The sequence below is a fragment of the Coregonus lavaretus genome (assembly GCF_964263955.1).
Source record: "Coregonus lavaretus genome assembly, chromosome: 17".
Classification (NCBI taxonomy): Eukaryota; Metazoa; Chordata; class Actinopteri; order Salmoniformes; family Salmonidae; genus Coregonus; species Coregonus lavaretus.
Genome location: NC_140004.1, coordinates 32,651,771 through 32,659,270, shown reverse-complemented (window position 1 = coordinate 32,659,270; position 7,500 = coordinate 32,651,771). Strand labels below are relative to the sequence as shown.

The 7,500-nt window shown below is 50.1% G+C and overlaps 1 pseudogene across 1 annotated transcript in view; it reads right to left on the bottom strand.

Annotated features, from left to right (window-relative positions):
* Window positions 1-7,500, bottom strand: part of LOC311144376 (electrogenic sodium bicarbonate cotransporter 4-like) — a 48,780-nt pseudogene that overhangs the window by 24,806 nt on the left and 16,474 nt on the right. Inside the window, exons 9-12 of the transcript in view lie at window positions 6,739-6,872; window positions 3,293-3,473; window positions 3,048-3,174; window positions 62-253 (exon numbers count right to left, since the gene is read on the bottom strand). The product of the transcript in view is annotated as an electrogenic sodium bicarbonate cotransporter 4-like (transcript). The remainder of the gene's footprint in view (window positions 1-61; window positions 254-3,047; window positions 3,175-3,292; window positions 3,474-6,738; window positions 6,873-7,500) is intronic.

The window sequence follows — 7,500 nt, the reverse complement described above, 5'->3', positions numbered from 1 at the left end:
GATGCAGCATGTATGTCACTGTATAAAGATCCAGCCCCTCTTCAGTTCGTTCTAGTCTCACCTTGGTGGGGAAGTAGCGACTGAACTTGAACTTCTTGAGGGAGACGGTCATGGAGTAGGTCCCGAAGAACAGAATGAAGGACATGAGGGCCAGGTCTGGGACGTACTTACAGGTGTTGCCCACCAGAGAGCCTCCGTACTTCACACACTCCTTCTTACTGAGCTGGCTCCAGTCCAGGCCTGTGATGTTTAACTGGGAGGAGAGAGGGATGGAGGGGGACACAGTTTTAGAGGTGGAAGAAAAATGTGACGTGTAGAGAAAACGATTGGCATGGATGGGAGGATGTGAGGTTTGTCGAGAGAGAGAGAGAGAGAGAGAGAGAGAGAGAGAGAGAGAGAGAGAGAGAGAGAGAGAGAGAGAGAGAATAAAAGGGAAGAGAGTGCCAGAGAACAACATGGAGACAAAAAAAGAAAATGAACCGACTCATACAGTGCCTGGCAAAAGTATTCATCCCCCTTGGCGTTTTTCCTATTTTGTTGTATGACAACCTTTTCTATTTTGTTGCATTACAACCTGTAATTTAAATTGATTTTTATTTGGATTTCATGTAATGGACATACACAAAATAGTCCAAATTTGTGAAATGAAATAAATTACTTATTTCAAAAAAATCAATAAGGGAAAAGTGGTGCGTGCATATGTATTCACCCCTTTTGCTATGAAGCCCCTAAATAAGATCTGGTGCAACCAAATACCTTCAGAAGTCACATAATTAGTTAAATAAAGTCCACCTGTGTGCAATCTAAGTGTCACATGATCTGTATACACCTGTTCTGAAAGGCCCCAGAGTCTGCAACACCACTAAGCAAGGGGCACCACCAAGCAAGCAGTACCATGAAGACCAATGAGCTCTCTAAACAGTCAGGGGCAAAGTTGTGGAGAAGTAGAGATCAGGGTTGGGTTATAAAAAAATATCAGAAACTTTGAACATCCCATGGAGCACCATTAAATCCATTATTAAAAAATTGAAAGAATATGGCACCACAACAAACATGCCAAGAGAGGGCCGCCCACCAAAACTCATGGACCAGGCAAGGAGGGCATTAATCAGAGAGGCAACAAAGAGACCAAAGATAACCCTGAAGGAGCTGCAAAGCTCCACAGCGGAGATTGGAGTATCTGTCCATAGGACCACTTTAAGCCGTACACTCCACAGAGCTGGGCTTTACGGAAGAGTGGCCAGAAAAAAGCCATTGTTTAAAGAAAAAAATAAGCAAACACGTTTGGTGTTCGCCAAAAGGCATGTGGGAGACTCCCCAAACATATGGAAGAAGGTACTCTGGTCAGATGAAAACCAACACCTGCCATCACCCCGAGAACACCATCCCCACAGTGAAGCATGGTGGTGGCAGCATCATGCTGTGGGGATGTTTTTCATCGGCAGGGACTGGGTAACTGGTCAGAATTGAAGGAATTATGGATTGCGCTAAATACAGGGAAATTCTTGAGGGAAACCTGTTTCAGTCTTCCAGAGATTTGAGACTGGGACGGAGGTTCACCTTCCAGCAGGACAATGACCCTAAGCATACTGCTAAAGCGACACTCGAGTGGTTTAAGGGGAAACATTTAAATGTCTTTGAATGGCCTAGTCAAAGCCCAGACCTCAATCCAATTGAGAATCTGTGGTATGACTTAAAGATTGCTGTACACCAGCGGAACCCATCCAACTTGAAGGAGCTGGAGTAGTTTTGCCTTGAAGAATGGGCAAAAATCCCAGTGGCTAGATGTGCCAAGCTTATAGAGACATACCCCAAGAGATTTGCAGCTGTAATTGCTGCAAAAGGTGGCTCTTCAAAGTATTGACTTGGGGGGGGGGGGGGGGGGGGGGGGGTGAATAGTTATGCACGCTCAAGTTTTCTGTTTTTTGTCTTATTTCTTGTTTGTTTTACAATCAAAAATATTTTGCATCTTCAAAGTGGTAGGCATGTTGTGTAAATCAAATGATACAAACCCCCCAAAAATCAATTTTAATTCCAGGTTGTAAGGCAACAAAATCGGAAAAATGCCAAGGGGGGTGAATACTTTCGCAAGCCGCTGTATGTCAGACTCTTTAAACAAATTGTTCCCACTTGGCTCAGTGTCATATTCCTGCTTTTTCCGTAGTATCATTGACATTTGAGTTCAAACAAACAACAGCTAGGAAGTCTGTTGTGTCAAAAAATGAAATATTGAGATGCCCTTAGGGTATTCAGCATGGTGTGTTGTGTTTACAACATAACACCAGTTCTAACATCTCCATAAAAAGACATGACAAAATAGAAATAGAATGAAAACAACCACTTACTCCAAAGAGACTAGAGGTGTTATCAGTTGGCACTGGCACTAAACCATTGAAGATCATTGAAGCCACTGTTTAAGTTAGAAGAAGGGAGACAGACAGAGAGAGGAGGGTAATGAAGGAGAAATTGAGGTGCAGAGAGGGAAAACGAGGTGAGGGCAGAGTCAGGGGACAAGAGAAATACAAAATAAAATAAGATTTCAACAGGTAGACTTTGAGACTTTAAACAGAGAGAAAGAACAGCTTGTTGAAGCTCATGCATACACAGGAAGTGTTACTCACTTGCATCAGACAGCAGCCATTTGTGTGTGCAGCAAAAACAAACGTGAGACAAATCAGTTACAGTAGTCAAGTATCTTCAGTCAACTCTCGTAACGTTCGCAATATAAGATTTCGCAATGCAATGAACGTCTCCAGACAGGCATAAAGGTATTATACATCCTTATATTACCAAACCATACTTATATTCTTGGTGTCCCCAAATCCCTTAGCAGTAGCCAGGTCCTGTTTATACCCACATTTGTTTGTGCTATTTCTATTTCTACTTCTACTTCTGTTAAACGTTTGAGATGTTTGGCATGACAATTCCATAAACAGACTGTTACCCAGGTTACTAGGTCCTGATAACCCCATCACAATCCTCTTCAACCCTATAACAACCCCTATATCCTCTGCTGGGGACTCTGCACTGCAATGATATTCTATACAGCCAAGGATGGACTCACTGGGGTCTGGGGCCAGGCACTCGCACTGGGGCCAGGCACTCGCACTTGTAGGCGGTGACGTAGTCGGGCTTGAAGTCGGTGTTGATGGGGTAGTATTTGAAGGAGCCCATCTGTAGCAACACATTATATCAACAGTTAAGTGTGTGTGTGTGTGTGTGCCTGCATGCGTGCTTGTGTACTCGCCTGCGTGCGTGTGTGTGCGTTCCCGCGTGCGTGTGTGAGACCCACCATCTTCTTGATGGCGTCAGAGATGAAGATGAAGGATATTAGACTGGAGAAGCCCTCCTCTGTGAAGCGGGTCATGTACTTGATGATGTAGCTGGCATCCGTAGCGACCAGGAGGAAGCACTGGATACAGGAGTGGATCCCGATCCACAGACGCAGCTCCATGTAGTCTATACCATTGTTCCTTAGAAATAAGAACATGTACATGGAATTATGGATACAGGGCAGAACGTGGAAGGCAGAACAGTCTTTTTATGAAGATGGAATGGACACACACTCTCCAATATGACACATAAAATCTTATCTCAACATTGTGCCATTCATATAAATGTCTGATGTGCGTGTTGTTTGAATTCTCATTCAAATCAAGAGGAGGAACCATATGTATTGAAATACTACATATACACTTGTCACGCCCTGACTCAGGGGACTCGTATATGTTGAGTCAGGGTGTGTAGTTTCTATGTTGTGTATTTCAATGTTGTAGTTCTAGTATGTCTAGATCTATGTTGGCCGGTGTGGTTCCCAATCAGAGGCAGCTGTCGCTCGTTGTCTCTGATTGGGGACCATACTTAGGCAGCCTATTGGCACTAGTGGGTTGTGGGATCTTGTTCCGTGTAAGGTATGTTGTGTTGTGCTGCCTTGGACTTCAGGTTTAGTTTTGTTTGTTATTTTGTCGTTGTGTTTAATATTTAATAAACATGTACGCATATCACGCTGCGCCTTGGTCCTTCTCGTTCATGAACGAACGTGACAGAAGATCCCACCAAACGAGGACCAAGCAGCGTGCCCAGGAAGAGCGAATTGCCATGTCACAGGTGGGCAAATGGTGGTCATGGGAGGAGATATTTGTGGGGAAAGGGCCATGGGCAAAGGTAGATGCCCAGGCAGGAGAGGAGCAACGGCAGCACAGAGGAAGCCGGTCGAGGAAGAAGCCCGAGAGACAGCCCCAATAAAAAAATGTGGGGGGGCTAAGAGGGTGGTTGGCGGAGCCTAGGGTTAGAGCAGAGCCAATTCCCCGTACTCACGCGAGAAGGCGTATGACTGGGCAAGCTCCATGTCATGCGGAGCTACGTACTGTGTCGCCAGTGCGCCGGCACAGTCCTGTACGTCCTGTGCTTGCACCACGCACGTGCCGTGCGAAGATGGGCATCCAGCCAGGACGGGGTGTGCCGGCTCAACGCTCCAGGTCTCCAGTACGCCTCCTCGGTCCCGCGTATCCTGCGCCAGTTCTACGAGCTGTATCGCCAGTGCGCGTGCACAGCCCAGTGCGTCCTGTGCCAGCGCCCCGCACGTGTAGTGTGAAAGTGGGCAGCCAGCCAGGACGGGTTGTGCCAGCTCTCCGCTCCAGACCTCCAGTCCGCCTTCGCAGTCCGTTCCGGCCCGTTCCTGCTCCTCGCACCAAGCCAGTGGTGCGCGTCGCCAGCCCGGCCCGGCCTGTTCCTGCCCCTCGCACCAAGCCAGTGGTGCACGTCGCAAGCCCGGCCCGGCCTGTTCCTGCTCCTCGCACCAAGCAAGTGGTGCGTGTGTCCAGCCCGGCACGGCCCGTGCCTGTTCCACCAGTGCCTGGTTCGGCACCGGTCAGCTGCTCTACTCCGGAGCCAGAGCAGTCCGCTCCACCGGTGCCCAGTTCAGCTCCGGTCAGCTGCTCCACTCCGGAGCAGTCCGCTCCACCGGGGTCCAGTCCAGATCCGGTCAGCGGCTCCACTCCGGAGCCAGAGCAATCCGCTCCACCGGTGCCTGATCCAGCTCCGGTCTGCTGCTCCACTCCGGAGCCAGAGCAGTCCGCTCCAACGGGGTCAAGTCCAGATCCGGTCAGCGGCTCCACTCCGGAGCCAGAGCAGTCCGCTCCACCGGTGCCTGATCCAGCTCCGGTCAGCGGCTCCACTCCGGAGCCAGAGCAGTCCGCTCCACCGGGGTCTAGTCCAGATTCGGTCAGCGGCTCCACTCCGGAGCCAGAGCAGTCCGCTCCACCGGTGCCAGATCCAGCTCCGGTCAGCTGCTCCACTCCGGAGAAAGAGCAGTCCGCTCCACCGGGGTCTAGTCCAGATCCGGTCAGCGGCTCCACTCCAGAGCCAGAGCAGTCCGCTCCACCGGTGCCAGATCCAGCTCCGGTCAGCTGCTCCACTCCGGAGAAAGAGCAGTCCGCTCCACCGGGGTCTAGTCCAGATCCGGTCAGCGGCTCCACTCCGGAGCCAGAGCAGTTCGCTCCACCGGTGCCTGATCCAGCTCCGGTCAGCGGCTCCACTCCGGAGCCAGAGCAGTCCGCTCCACCGGGGTCAAGTCCAGATCCGGTCAGCGGCTCCACTCCGGAGCCAGAGCAGTCCGCTCCACCGGTGCCAGATCCAGCTCCGGTCAGCTGCTCCACTCCGGAGAAAGAGCAGTCCGCTCCACCGGGGTCCAGTCCAGATCCGGTCAGCGGCTCCACTCCGGAGCCAGAGCAGTTCGCTCCACCGGTGCCAAGTTCAGCTCCGGTCAGCTGCTCCACTCCGGAGCCAGAGCAGTCCGCTCCACCGGGGTCCAGTCCAGATCCGGTCAGCGGCTCCACTCCGGAGCCAGAGCAGTCCGCTCCACCGGTGCCTGATCCAGCTCCGGTCAGCTGCTCCACTCCGGAGCCAGAGCAGTCCGCTCCACCGGGGTCTAGTCCAGATCCGGTCAGCGGCTCCACTCCGGAGCCAGAGCAGTCCGCTCCACCGGTGCCTAGACCAGCTCCGGTCAGCGGCTCCAGTCCGGAGTCTGAGCAGTCCGCTCCACCGGTGCCCGGTCCAGCTCCGGTCAGCGGCTCCAGTCCAGACCCAGACGTCAGCCCCTCTCCAGGTTTGGGGTCTCCCACACCAGGGTCCAGACAGGGCTTGGAGTATAGTGGGAGGAAGGAGAGGGGAAGCAACGCGCCGAGGTCTAGACCAGACCAGGGGCGCAACAGGGAGGCGAAGAGTGAGAGGTCGTCACGCCCTGAGCCGGATCCGCCTCCGAGGCGGAATGCCCACCCGGCCCCTACCCTGTTATGTTTATGTTGCGCGGTCGGAGTCCGCACCTTTGGGGGGGGGGGGTACTGTCACGCCCTGACTCAGGGGACTCGTATCTGTTGAGTCAGGGTGTGTAGTTTCTATGTTGTGTATTTCTATGTTGTAGTTCTAGTATGTCTAGATCTATGTTGGCCGGTGTGGTTCCCAATCAGAGGCAGCTGTCGCTCATTGTCTCTGATTGGGGACCATACTTAGGCAGCCTATTGGCACTAGTGGGTTGTGGGATCTTGTTCCGTGTAAGGTATGTTGTGTTGTGCTGCCTTGGACTTCACGTTTCGTTTTGTTTGTTATTTTGTCGTTGTGTTTAATATTTAATAAACATGTATGCATATCACGCTGCGCCTTGGTCCGTCCCGTCTGTAAGCGATCGTGACAACACTACAGTGTCTGATTGTGAACTGGGGTGGGGTTGAGCTCGCTCACTTGCTGAATTCAAAGAGCAGTTTCTCAAAGATGAGGATGGGTCCAGTAGAGCTGAGGATGATGAGGGGCTGGCCACTAAACAGACAGAATACTGTTCCTGACAACGCTGTGCCCAGGAAACTCTCCATCACACCCTGAAACAGAGAGAGCGAGAGAGGGCAGGTGGGGGAGAGGGTAGTGTGTGAGAGAGCGAGAGAGAGAGAGAGACAGAGAAAGAGAGAGAGATAGAGATAGAGAGAGAGAGACAGAGAGAGAGAGAGAGACATAGACAACCCATATTTATGTTGATGTGAGTGTAATGTTTACTGTTCATTTTTTATTGATTATTTCACTTTTGTTTATTATCTATTTCACTTGCTTTGACAATGTAAATATATGTTTCCTGTGCCAATAAAGAATCTCAAATATAAAATATATTTTGATTTGTTTAACACTTGTTTGGTTACTACATGATTCCATATGTGTTATTTCATAGTTTTGATGTCTTCACTATTATTCTACAACGTAAAGAATAGTACAAATAAAGAAACACCCTTGAATGAGTAGGTGTGTCCAAACTTTTGACTGGTAGTGTACATATAGCACCTGCTAGAGTAAGTTAGCTACCATCATTTTTTTGTCTCATTTGGAAATCATCAACTCAGAAAATTAGGATTTGAATCAGAGTAAATTAACTAAATATGGATTAATTGGAGGGTTATCAGCCCTAACCTGGGTACCAGTCTGTTTGTGCTAACATTCCACTCATTGTACTTTGTGATA